This window comes from Carcharhinus amblyrhynchos, chromosome 2 (genome assembly GCF_965287045.1).
Source record: "Carcharhinus amblyrhynchos chromosome 2, sCarAmb.v2.hapA, whole genome shotgun sequence".
Classification (NCBI taxonomy): Eukaryota; Metazoa; Chordata; class Chondrichthyes; order Carcharhiniformes; family Carcharhinidae; genus Carcharhinus; species Carcharhinus amblyrhynchos.
In genome coordinates, this window is record NC_137325.1 from 50,038,811 (window position 1) to 50,051,213 (window position 12,403).

The window sequence follows — 12,403 nt, forward strand, 5'->3', positions numbered from 1 at the left end:
GATCTGTACCTGGTGGATGGTCTTCTCATGTGAGATGATGGCATCCATGTCGATGTTGTTGTACCTGGTGGATGGTCTTCTTAAGTGAGATGATGGCATCCATGTCAATGATCTTGTACCTGATGGATGGTCTTCTCAAGTGAGATGTTCATCAATACGGATGCCATCATCTCATGTGAGAAGACTATCCATCAGGTACACGATACATACACTCGCAACTTGTCCATCGTTCTCTACCTGAAACACTGCAGGAAATGCTGTCCCGAGACATGGTACACTGGGGAGACCATGCAGACACTATGACAACGGATGAACGAATACTGCTCAACAATCACCAGGCAAGAGTGTTCCCTTTCTGTTGGAGAACCCTTCAGCGGTCACGAGCATTCGGCCTCTGATCTTCGGCTAAGTGTTCTCCAAGCCGGCCTTCACGACACACAACAACGCAAAGTCGCTGAGCAGAGACTAATAGCCAAGCCCCACACACATGAGGATGGCCTCAAATGGAACCTTGGGTTTATGTCACACTACCTGTAATCCCCACGACTTGCAAAACCTCATTAACTGCCCTGTCTGGAGACAAAACACATCCCTTCAACCTGTGCTTAACCCTCTCTCCACATACATTGTCTGCACCTTTAAGACCTGATTACCTGAAAAGACTCACATTCCGACCCTTATTTTGTAAATTGAGTTTGTGTCTTTATATGACCTGTTTGTGAACAGAACTCCCACTAACCTGTTGAAGGGGCAGTGCTTGTGCTACCAAATAAACCTGATGGACTTTAACCTGGTGTTATGAGACCTTTTACTGTGTTTAAAAGAAGCCACTATCTGGAATGTTGAGCACAAAAGTTGCAGCACTGGTATCAAATTAGCATTGCATGCTAATTTGTGTAACAATCTACCAACTTTACTTACTCTGTAGACTTCTAGCAGGCAACCCGCTGCACACATGAGGATGCAACTGCCCTCACCTAAATGCTGTCCAGTTCAGATTGCATCATAAGTGCACATGTATGCTCCAAATGCCATTTTTAGAGCAAAACAACATGCATTTCACTGATAAAACTGATGCTAAGGAGTAAATTTTATGGCCTTCATCCGTAGTTTCCTTGCTGAACAGTGACTTTTGCATGTATATGGGTAACTTCTCAAGTCTGTACCAATGGTAGGCAATCTGATTCATTGTCAGTTATAATGGAAAAGCTATTTTCTAATATGCATTGACAAAATGTATCTGTTAATTGTTTTTCAGTTTTGTTTAATAGCATACAGTTGGTGGGGAATTGCCTGTGCCTCAGACTTGATGATGTAGTTCTTGGATTAGGAGGTATATACCTGTAATGCGTAATTCTTCAAACAAATGCATATGAAAGTCTGTAAAGATTGGGTCTTGTTCTATCCTTTTATCAACTGACTTGCGGGAACATAAAATGGCAGCAGAGAATAGTTGTCTAAAGGTGAAAATTGGAAACTTAAGAAAACAAACAGATAATCTTAGTGACCAATGTGGAAAATGACAGACAGCAAGTATAAATTTTCAAGGTATGATTATCCTCCAATTTTTTTTGAAGAACCATTGGAAAAATGAAGTGGATTTTTGCTATGTTGTCTCTCCTTATCAAACCAAAATGTATCACTTCACACTTCTCTGCATTAAATCTCATCTGCAAAGTTTAAAACATGTATACATAAGTCTGCGTCATTGTTTTATGTGTATATATATTATTTTTAGGAATAATGTCCTATACATCGCAAGAGACCCGTCTCTTTCTGGTATCTCCTCAGCTTCTTTCAATGTTTCTTCGCCAGAACATCTGCAAAATACCCAAAAGGCAAACAAAACAAACTTTAAGAATTGCCAGTGAACCAAATTATTTTAATGGGAATGGGATCACAAGTATCACTGCAGCAGTTAGCTTTCTGAGTGTTGGCTCAGTGTTTCTCTGGGCTAGCATAGGGTTGAGAAAACAAAACATTCTGAGGCACTACTTTCCAGAAGGATTCTAAATTCCGGTACAGGTACCCTATATGCATTTTTGTTTCCAATATTCATTTCAGGCAGCCTCGAGGGATGCCTAATGTATATCTGAATCAATATTGTAGTGGTCAGATTTTGTGCACAATTCCAGTGTGTAAGGACCCATTGCAAAATTGGTAAGTAGAATGCTGATTTCCAGCCCAAAAATCTATAAAAGGCTAAGGCATTTCTACCTCAAAACATTTTCATTTTAAAATATGTCCACAGCTGTAACTGCTTTTTTGGTTACTACAGACATTTGCTCATTTCACAGTAGAATGAATGCAGTCTCTGTTTGGTGAGCAGCCTCATTGACTGAACAATGAGAAGCAAGTCTTGGATGCATTGCTGCAGGCTAAAATGTATTCCAGTGTTTCAATTGTGCTTTACAAACATTTGTTCGCCTAATAAAAGTTTGTTTTGTTTTTCTAAATGGGTGTGTTGGGGGTGGAAATTTACAAAGAGTAATTCAAAAAGAAATGGGAATGTCACATTGAGCTCTGTACAATGCATTGATTTCAGGAAAGCTGTTGTAACATGATTTAAAAACCCAACATCAATCAGCTTTATAGAGTCATTAATTCCTAATGCTTGTTCTGTTAGTAAACTCAATCTGTGCTTGAAACTGACTAATATACCAGAGTTCCCTATTTTATTTAGTTTCCTGTGAAGTAATATTTAACGTATCTTTGCTTCCAGCATGGAATGTTGCTCACTGGAAGCTACCTCAGAGATCAACTAACTTCCATCCTTCTTCCATGGCTAAGATTTCTGCCCATCCCTCCCCTGCACACCCAACATTTTTTCTGGTATTTTGTATGTGTTACATATTTAACAGAATTGCGATGCTACTTTAAGGATGAATCATATGATTTGATGGTGATGTCATTAGGGTCTTGCAGAGGCTTGTTTTACTTTCGGTTTTGTATTCTGATGCAGAGCAAAGAATAACCATCAATAAAACCAGTTGTGTGTTTGTTTGAATCCATGCATGCAAACCATGTTATTCCCTTTCTGTTAAAACCCACAACCTCTAATGTAGTTAAGACTTAACAGAAAGAAAATTCATGAGATGGGATTTTGTTTCATCAAGAAACGATCCTAAGAAGAAAAAGGTTGTGGGTCCTCACACTGGGGAAAGCAACAACAGGATTAAAGATTGAAGTGCCAGTGCCAGGACAACTCAAGTAAAAAAAAATGCCCTGAGTGTGAGAGAAGGGTGAGATTTCAGGTATATTTAAAAAGAATGAATGTTTTGCTGTACAGCTGGGGCCATTTGAAAAAAAACACATCAAGTCAGTAGTCTCCAGATTAAAAAGAGGAGTACTGGGAAGACAGTTAATAAAATATATACACAGAGCAGCCTTGAGTCGCTACTGCCTAAGAGAAATGGTGTGTCAGTTAGAATCTATTGAACACTTTCAATTAAGAAAAAGAATAATGGACTTTCTATGCAAAGTAGTTTCAGTACTTTGTACAAGTGAATAAAATTGGAAATTAGTTGTTCACACCAGTTTTACTTAGTACAATGGAAAGGGAAACCTTCCGTTTGTTCTGGTGCTTGATTCATCCAGCAAAGTCTGGAATCAAAATTTATGATGACTTGACAAAGATCCTTGAAGAGCATTAAACTATTGAAACCACTGATCATCGCCTTGCAGTTCAGGTTCCCCTGAAGGAATCAAGTGGAAAATGAAAGCATTGCTCAGTTCGTGGGAGCCTTAAAAAGTCTGGTGCAACATTGTGAGTTTGGTGAGCATTAGAAGATTCTCTTTGTGATTGTCTAGTTTGTGGTCTCCAAAATTAGGCTATCCAAAAAAGATTGCTTATTGAACATGCTATGACTTAAAGATAACAGTAGAAATTGCTTCACAATTTGGTGCAGGAATGAAGATCCACAAGTTGGGAACTGCCCATGAGAAATCTAAACAACAACAAACATGTCACAAATGTGCCAAAATGGGCCATTCAGTATGTAAATACTGGAACAAGGATAGTCAATGCAGGAACTGTGGCAAAATGGATCACATTGCAAAAGCTTGTTTGTCTGCTTCACTTGAGAAGAATATTCAGAAGAGAAATCTGGGTATCTTCAAGAAGAAGAACAAGCTGCATTCTACAAAAAATTATTTACAACATGAAAAGAAAGGATTGCAACTTTGAAGCAGAAAATGTCCAGAAATATGATGACGAGCTCAGGCTAAGTGTCTTATCCATACAGGGTAAATTACATAGATTCTGAGTGATACCACCAACTATCTCTGCTAATATTCTTTATTTTTCACTCGTACATCATTTGCTTGTGACTTCTTAAACTCAGAGACGTACCAGAAATGATACCCTGATGGGAAAGATAATGGATATGGTATTAAAAATGAGAGGGGGAATACATCATACGAATTCTGATTTGAAAGCATATATGTCAAGAAAGCCAGAGTTGATCGTCCATGGTGAGAGTCAGAATATCATTCTTTCTAGTCTGTGTGGAAAATGTTTTGAACAACTACATGAACGACATCCTAGTACAGTCCAGAAGAAGGAATTAGCTTGTAGTTATTTTTGGCGGCTAGGTCTGGATGCTCAAATTGAAGAAAAGTTGGGACGGTGTCAATCCTGTGCACAAACAAGAAATACATCATCGTTGTCTCTTTTATATCCTTGACAATGGCCTAAAATGTCATGACAATGAGTATATATAGATTATTTTGTTTGTTCCTTTGACGGTTACATGTTCTTATTGATGCATACTCAAAGTGGCCAGAAGTTGTTATGAGATTTAATACATCTGAACAAACCATTGAAGAGCTTGATGACATTTTTTGCAAAATTTGGAAAATCAGAACAGATTGTTGCGATAGTTGGTCACAGTTTACTTCACAAGAATTTGAGGATTATCTCAAAGTAAATGATATTCAACATATATAATCCACACCTTACCATCCATCAGCCAATGGATTATCTGAAAGATTCATACAAACCTTGAAACATTTTTCAAAAGCTTCGAGTAAAATTTATTATCACATCATATGAATAGCTTTTTGTCATCTTACAGAAACACCACTCATGAGACTACCCAAAGTTCACCTGCATTATTACGCTTAAAGAGAAAATTGAGAACTAGGTTTGATTTGTTACTACTTCAAGATACTTCAGAGATAGTAGAGCATCAACAGTCTCAAGTTGCTAGACAAGAAATAAAGGCAAACAAAGCTCATTTCAGCAAGCAGTTTAAGTGTTAGTGCATAATTATGACACAAATGAAAAATGGTTACCAGCCATAGTTTTAGCAAAAACCATTCCAGGTTCTTACATGGTTCAAACTGAAGGTGAGCTAGTTTGGCAATGCCATGCTGACCAATCATTTCTCAGAATCTTCTTCAGAAGTACCAACTTCTTTAGCCCTTAGTGTAGTGAGTACTACTGTGGAAGACTTAGTTGAATCTGAGTTGCCTGATGATTATGTCTCTGCTACTATACCAAGTGACAATGATACAGAATTAGTTCCAAGAGAAGAAGTGTCTACTGAAGTTCCAAATCATACTTCGAAGGTCAAGGACAACCAAATTACAGAACATCATATACAACCAAAGAGGAATAGATGTCCTCTGATCGACTTTCTTATTGACTGCGTGCAATGATTAATGATGCAAAGTACTGTGTCCAGAATATTATTGATCTTATGTATAACATCATAGTCATTTGTTGTCATGTCCACGGAAGTAAAGAGAAAGGGATGCTACATGCTTAAAAGGATTGCTGAACTACTTTAAGAGCTGATCACATGATTTGATAGGTGCTGTCATTAAGTGCTTTCATTAAGTCATAGGTGCTTTCAGAGGCTTCTGTTTTACTTTCAGTTTTGTATTCATCTGCAGAACAAAGGGCAATTCTTCAATAAAACCTGTTGTGTATTTGTTTGAATCCACCATGGCATTGATGGGGAGGGCCCTACTTTACCATTTTGATTATAAGTGCTGGGCAGACTTGAAACTGGGAGTGTTTCAGATCTGAGTTTTAGACCTGTTCTCAGGCATCCCCGTACGAACTGTGCCTGAAAAAATATCAGCAATTCTAAATTGTGCTGTACAAGCCTGTGGGCAGGGCTTAACGCACCCAAAATTCTGCAGCTCCGATTAGAGCCTCCAACTGCATATACACAGAAAAAAAAGATAGAATGCAGCACCCCTACCACATCGCTCATGGGCTGGATAATGCTTCCCCCTGACCCCCACAGCCATTGCCCCACCCCCACAACAGTAGTGACCCACTTATCCCCTCGCCCCCCCCCCCCCACCCCTTCCACCACCCAGACCGATCAAAGACCCCACTTCCCCTGCCCCCCATCACCAATCTCAGGCTGAGTGGCAGTGGGCCCCCTTGCCCCTCACTGATCACAGGCAGTGTGGCAGAGCGCCCCCCCCCCCCGCCCAATCTCAAGCAGAGAGCCGTCAGTCACTTGGCACTTACCTCCTTACTAACAAGAGCTCCCAAATCGAATTTTTATGGAGCATGTCTGGTTCGCGCTGATTATTGATGGGCAAATGCGGTAGTAAAGGGGGAAGTGCCAGTAAAATTGGGCATGCAGCTCATTAAATCAATTTAAATGCATACAAATACATCCATAAATGGCCCTCGTGCCCGTTTTGAGAGCGGTCCCGATCACAACCACTTTTGGGCTTGGTAAAGGGGGAACCATCACAGAGGCAGATGCAGGTCACGCTACTGGCCTCACGTCCGTCTTTACCAAGCTTTTGCTCCTGAAAATGGGCGCAACGCGATGGTAAAATCTAGCTCGGAGCATTTTCAGTTGCGGAGGCTGATAGAAAACTATGCCATCTCTTCTGTCTCTGACCTAATTAATTATGAATCTGGGGTATTTGTGCCATTTTCTATCATGGGACCAGCTTGATGGTGCACATCCAAATATGATACCCGGGTGCCATATTGAAAAGGCACCCGACAACGTTGACCCATTGTTGAAGAAAGAAGATGGACCTACTAAGGAAAGGAAACGGATCTCCTGGAACACTCTGAGGCTGGAAGATGGAGCTCTTCGAAGACACTGAAGCTGGAAGAGCCACCTCAAAGATGCTCTGCCAGTGCTTTAGCATTCCAGGGTGCAAGGTCACTGGTGGCCTTCATCGCAAACTCTGGAAGCAGCCCCAGATGTTTTTCAGGAACATCCCAACTTTTGCATATCACATAGGCCCAGCTATGTTTTCCTGCTGACATCACAGAGAATTGGCTATGGGGGAAAGATTCCGGTCGGGCCTTCACCTGCATCCCATTACTGGTGGGTAAATCGGTTTCACACTGGCCTACTGTGGGATTCCCAATCTGCCAAGGTAGGTAGCATCAGAAGATCCAGCTGTAATTTCATCCTGGCCTATAATTGATCTTTGGGCCTCCTGCTGAATTCACCCCTATCTACATTAATCCTGTTGGTGGGGCTTGGGAAAATGGTGAAATCACAATTGGCAGCAAGGCAGTTAGGCCATCCACGATCCTTCTTGCCATAGACTTAATTGGGGTGGAGGTGGGAAAATTGCAGTTGATCCATATCTAATGCTCTCCTGCCTATTTACATGCTAGCATACTGTCAAACTTGTTACAAGAGAGGGCACAAGATTCCACCCCATATTTTAACGCAATTTTATTTCATTCAGTGTTCCATTTAAAATTTGCAGTTATTTATATATTAACTGCAATCTGATTTACAGGGCACCTCTCACACCAAAAATTGTGACATTGAAAAATACAATAGAAATGATTTGTTCCACTAGTATAAACAACTGATTTTTCAGAGTTACCTCATTGTAATCAAGATACGTAATAATTCTTTTAATAAAATCAACTGCTCCAAGAGAAGAAAAAGATGGAAATTACTCAAGAACAGAAAGTCGATAATGTGGAATTGGGAAGGAAGCCTGGAAAGATTGCTGTTTTCCATATTGTTTCGAAATCAGAACAGAAGAAATTTATGCCTGAAATTTTGAACAATGCTGTAGTTAGAGCAGCACTGCCAGATGGCTGTGGATTAACTAATATTATTGTAGTATTATGAAATGAAAAGCTAATACTTAACTTCAGATATATTAGTGTTAAAACAGTCATTTTCAAAGTGGGGGCCACGACCTCAGGTGATTACAGAGTGTTAATAAATGAATCACCAAAATTGATTCAGTAAAGATTCCCTGAATTTCATTCTCTTGATAAATGACAAACATATTCTCTCTGCAGTATACAACATTACCACATGCAGTAATAAACAGGTCAGCATGCCCTGAACATGCAATTGATGCCAATTTTCTTTCTCCTCTGGTAACTTGATTCACTCTTTCTATGCTACACATATAATGACGAGCTCTTTTGAAAAGTTGGTGGAGAACACGTCCCCACCGTTACTGCCTACCCTGCAGCCATTTAATGCTCCAACAGTCTGATGGTGAATGCCACTCCACTGAATCCAGAGAACTTAATGAATTGAAACTGCTCCTTTCCTTTATGTCTTCCATTTCTCAACAGAAATTTAATAATTACTGCTCAGTTATTACAGAACCCCTTCTGCTAAAAACACAATGGGATCTTTCACATGATGGATGGTGAATTGTTAGCGATATAACCCTAGTACCAGAGCATGATAAACACACGCTGTCCTCTTCATTCCACTGTCAGGAGTCAAATCCAATGCGCAAACACAACCAATCAGGTGCATGTACACAGTCCCAAAACAGATGTGCATATACTGAAAGATTGTTTAACAGTCCAAGTTTTGTGAATACTGCCATGGCAGATAGTGGAATTTGAATTCAATAAAAAAAATTGGGAATTAAGAATCTACTGATGACTATGAAACCATTGTTGATTGTCAGGAAAACCCATTTGGTTTACTAATGTCCTTTAGGGATGTAAATCACCGTCCTTACCCTACATGTGATTCCAGGGTCACAGCAATGTCGTTGACTCTCAACTCCCCTCAGGTGAATAGATTTGGGTAATAAATGCTGGCCAGCAAGTGATGCCCATGTCCCATTAATGAATTAAAAAATAAACTTTTAGACACAAACGTTGGAGCTTCCTTCTAATTTATGCAGGCTGATACATTATTTGACACAGACTGTAGTGCACTTTTGAGTAATGTGGCACTCTTTATACCTATGTATATGTGTGCATATAGGGCTGATTCTCTGACCTCACCCACTGCTGGGATTATCTGGTCCCACTGCTGTGAACAGAGATTTGGCTGAGTGCCAAATTTTCCTTTCCCTCTGGCAGCGGCAGCGAGTCGTATGAGACCGGAGAATTCCTGCCATAGTTTCTAAACGACTTTGGAACAGTATAGCAATATAGCATGGTATACTTCCCCTGTAATGAGTGAATACTTCCTGCCCAATTTTGCAGACAGATTGAGAAATTAGTGCATCGGCATCAAATTTTTAATCCATTCTATCAGTTGTTGCAATAAAAGTGGAATTATTTGAATGTGTTCCATATGTTTATTGTTTACTTGTCATTAAAATTAGAATTTATTTCTAGGAAAATTAATTGAAAATGTTAACTAAAATTTCAAAGGACCAACACAGGAGATTGATTTGTGTCAGATCAAACAGCTTTGGATGCATAACAACATTAACAACACCATGAAAAAGATAAACTTGATTTGATGTTAAGTCATAGAGCATAATATATTTCTCAAATCATAAGTATGTTTGGTGCAGTTTCAGTGTTAAGATGAAAGATATCGAAACAAATACTTACCAGTCTTTCTATTTTTTAAATTGCAAGTGCATCAAACATGTTCAAAGTGGAGAGAAACATCAAAAGTTATGTGAAAGCAGAAAGCAAATGTGCTCTTCAAACAAAATATTATAACCCATTCAAAGCTGAGATCCTGAGAATAAAATAGAAAATTTAGATTGCCAAGTCATTCACCATATGGAGGTCTGGTGGTATAGTGGGTGATAGCCCTGCCTCTGAAACTCTGTGTTCAAATCCAATCTGAGGGCTTGACAGCCAAGGAAAATGGGTTCATAATGTGTCTAAACAAGTTGAGTATCAACTTGCAAATCTTTCCAACATGTGTCCAATGGTAGGTGGTGAGAATGGCAGGGATAACTGTTGAGCCACGCTATAGAAAGAATGTTGGAACCGCTTCCATCACCATCTGTAGCTCCAGACTATAACATGCATATCAGAAATTCATGCTGTCACAGCAACTGGGACTCCCAAAATGAACTGTAACTCGCATGCTATTCACAACATTTAAATTGAATGTTACTGTGTACATAGAGGCCAATAACTTTTTAAAAAAGGTATGGATCCCCACTATGTCAACATAAAGAAAAGATTTCACTTTTTTAAACTTTTACAGTAACAAATCAACTAAAATTAATATATATCAAATAATTAACAGTCAAAGGATATTTCAAACAAAGAGGCAAACTTCACTTTAAATAGTTATCACACCAAAGGTATACTTCATGTATTTACAAGCATTCACACCACTTTTCACACAAGTGGGACACGCTATATAATCTCACAGGCTTTTCAACTTGGCCTCCTCCAGTAGAATCTCTCATTTGCCACTCAATCATTTCAGCTCTTGAATTGAATTCACAAGCAATCATATTCCGTCCAAAGTGCAGACATGGTCACCACCATCAAGGTGTATGTTTATGACTCCTCTTTCATTCAGTGCACGACAGTGCTGCTGACACAGAGTCCCCAGACTCCCATCTCTGATCTCTATAAATGGTCTGGTGGACTCTTGCAAAATGAAGCAGCAACAATGATCCTTGTCCTATCCACAATCCCTTGCCCTTCTTGTCCTCACTCTACCTTCTCCAACTGTATAACATATACAATAAAACCAGTCCTGTTCTATTCTCAGAGACCCACTTTAATAAAAGGATCTGAGTAAAAACTGCCAAACAAAGAACTGTTCTATTGAAAGGGAACATCACAGAAAAAGAACATACAGCATTCCCCCCAGCCTCCACTTGAAAGACAAAAGCTTTTACTGACATACAGAATTTTTCATGATCCTTTAAAAATGTAACACATTTTAATATCATTAACACCTGTTCCCATAAATACACTGTACCAATAATGTATTTCCTTTTCACATTTTACTGTTGCACATAAAACAAAACTAACCAAATGTAATAATTAGGTTTTAAAGTTCAATCTGCTGGAGTTCTTAAGAGTCTCTCAGATTTCCCACTAAAATGGCAGCTTCAATTACCTCAATAATTTTTCTCAAAACCATGCTTGCATTAAGACGGGGCATCAGCCAGTATGAGGATCAAACACCTGACCTTGGCATCATTAACAGCATGCTAAAACCATCTGAGCTAACTGACCAACCACTGGAGATGGTAATTGTCACCCCCAGCCAAGGGAAGTTCCACTTCTTCAATAGATAAGTGAGGAATGACCCCCACTGTGGCACGATCACCAATGTAGTCACATTTTAAATTAATACATAAAAAGGAATGATTAAACAATTTTTAACAATACTCTGTATTAATAGTGCCCTTAACTGCTGGCAGAGTGGCAGTTGATTCAGATTATCACTTTTCTCATAGTTACTTACTTTGAAATCCAGCCACTTCAATCTCAACTGACCTTCCAACTCAAGCCAGATGAGATCTGTGTAGCATAGCGGGTTCCCATGGCTTACAGTCAAGGGCAGCTCCGTTGAAGCTAAGTAAGCCATGCCTTCTTCTTTACAGCACCAAATGCCATAAACCAGTTAAGTTTAAAAGTCCAGCCATTTCGACAGGCCACGGAGAGGCTCAGTGTATAAGACAAATAGGTAGGATTTGTGGTCAAGTCGGGCCAAGGGATCACGTCAAGTGGTGGGAGGGGCAGAAATGGTTTTGGCTTGGGTTGGGCTGGCCTGGCCTTTGGTGAGGTGGTGGGGGGGGGGGGGGGGGGGGGAAATGCTGCTATGGTCGGGGCAGCTTGGAGGGAGAGGGTTATTCAAAGGGATAGTTCCACTGAGGAGTTGGTGGACCTATGAATCTAATCAATGAGCTTTTTGTAGAATGTTTAATATCACCTGCCACCATCAGTCGCTGTTTCTGTATCTCTAATAGTAACAATCAACTTGCCTGCCTCAGCAGAAGAAAGTGGGGATATTGCACCCATAAATAAAAAACTATAACTTCCTATGCCCTGATTTACCCCATCAGTAAACACGGGAAAACCAACTCGCTGGTCATTATCACCAGGACAGCATTCTATGGGAGATCATTGCCATTTGTACTAATGCTGCAGGCTTGATTTCCACTTTCAATATATTTAGCCTTTACATGTTCTATTTTTATGAAGAAATTAAGAAATCAGTCCCATGAATCAATATTACCCTCAGGACTT

At 39.7% G+C, this 12,403-nt stretch overlaps 1 protein-coding gene across 5 annotated transcripts in view; it reads left to right on the forward strand.

Annotated features, from left to right (window-relative positions):
- adcy2b (adenylate cyclase 2b (brain)) overlaps window positions 1–12,403 on the forward strand; it is a 668,382-nt gene that overhangs the window by 488,028 nt on the left and 167,951 nt on the right. The window lies entirely within an intron of this gene.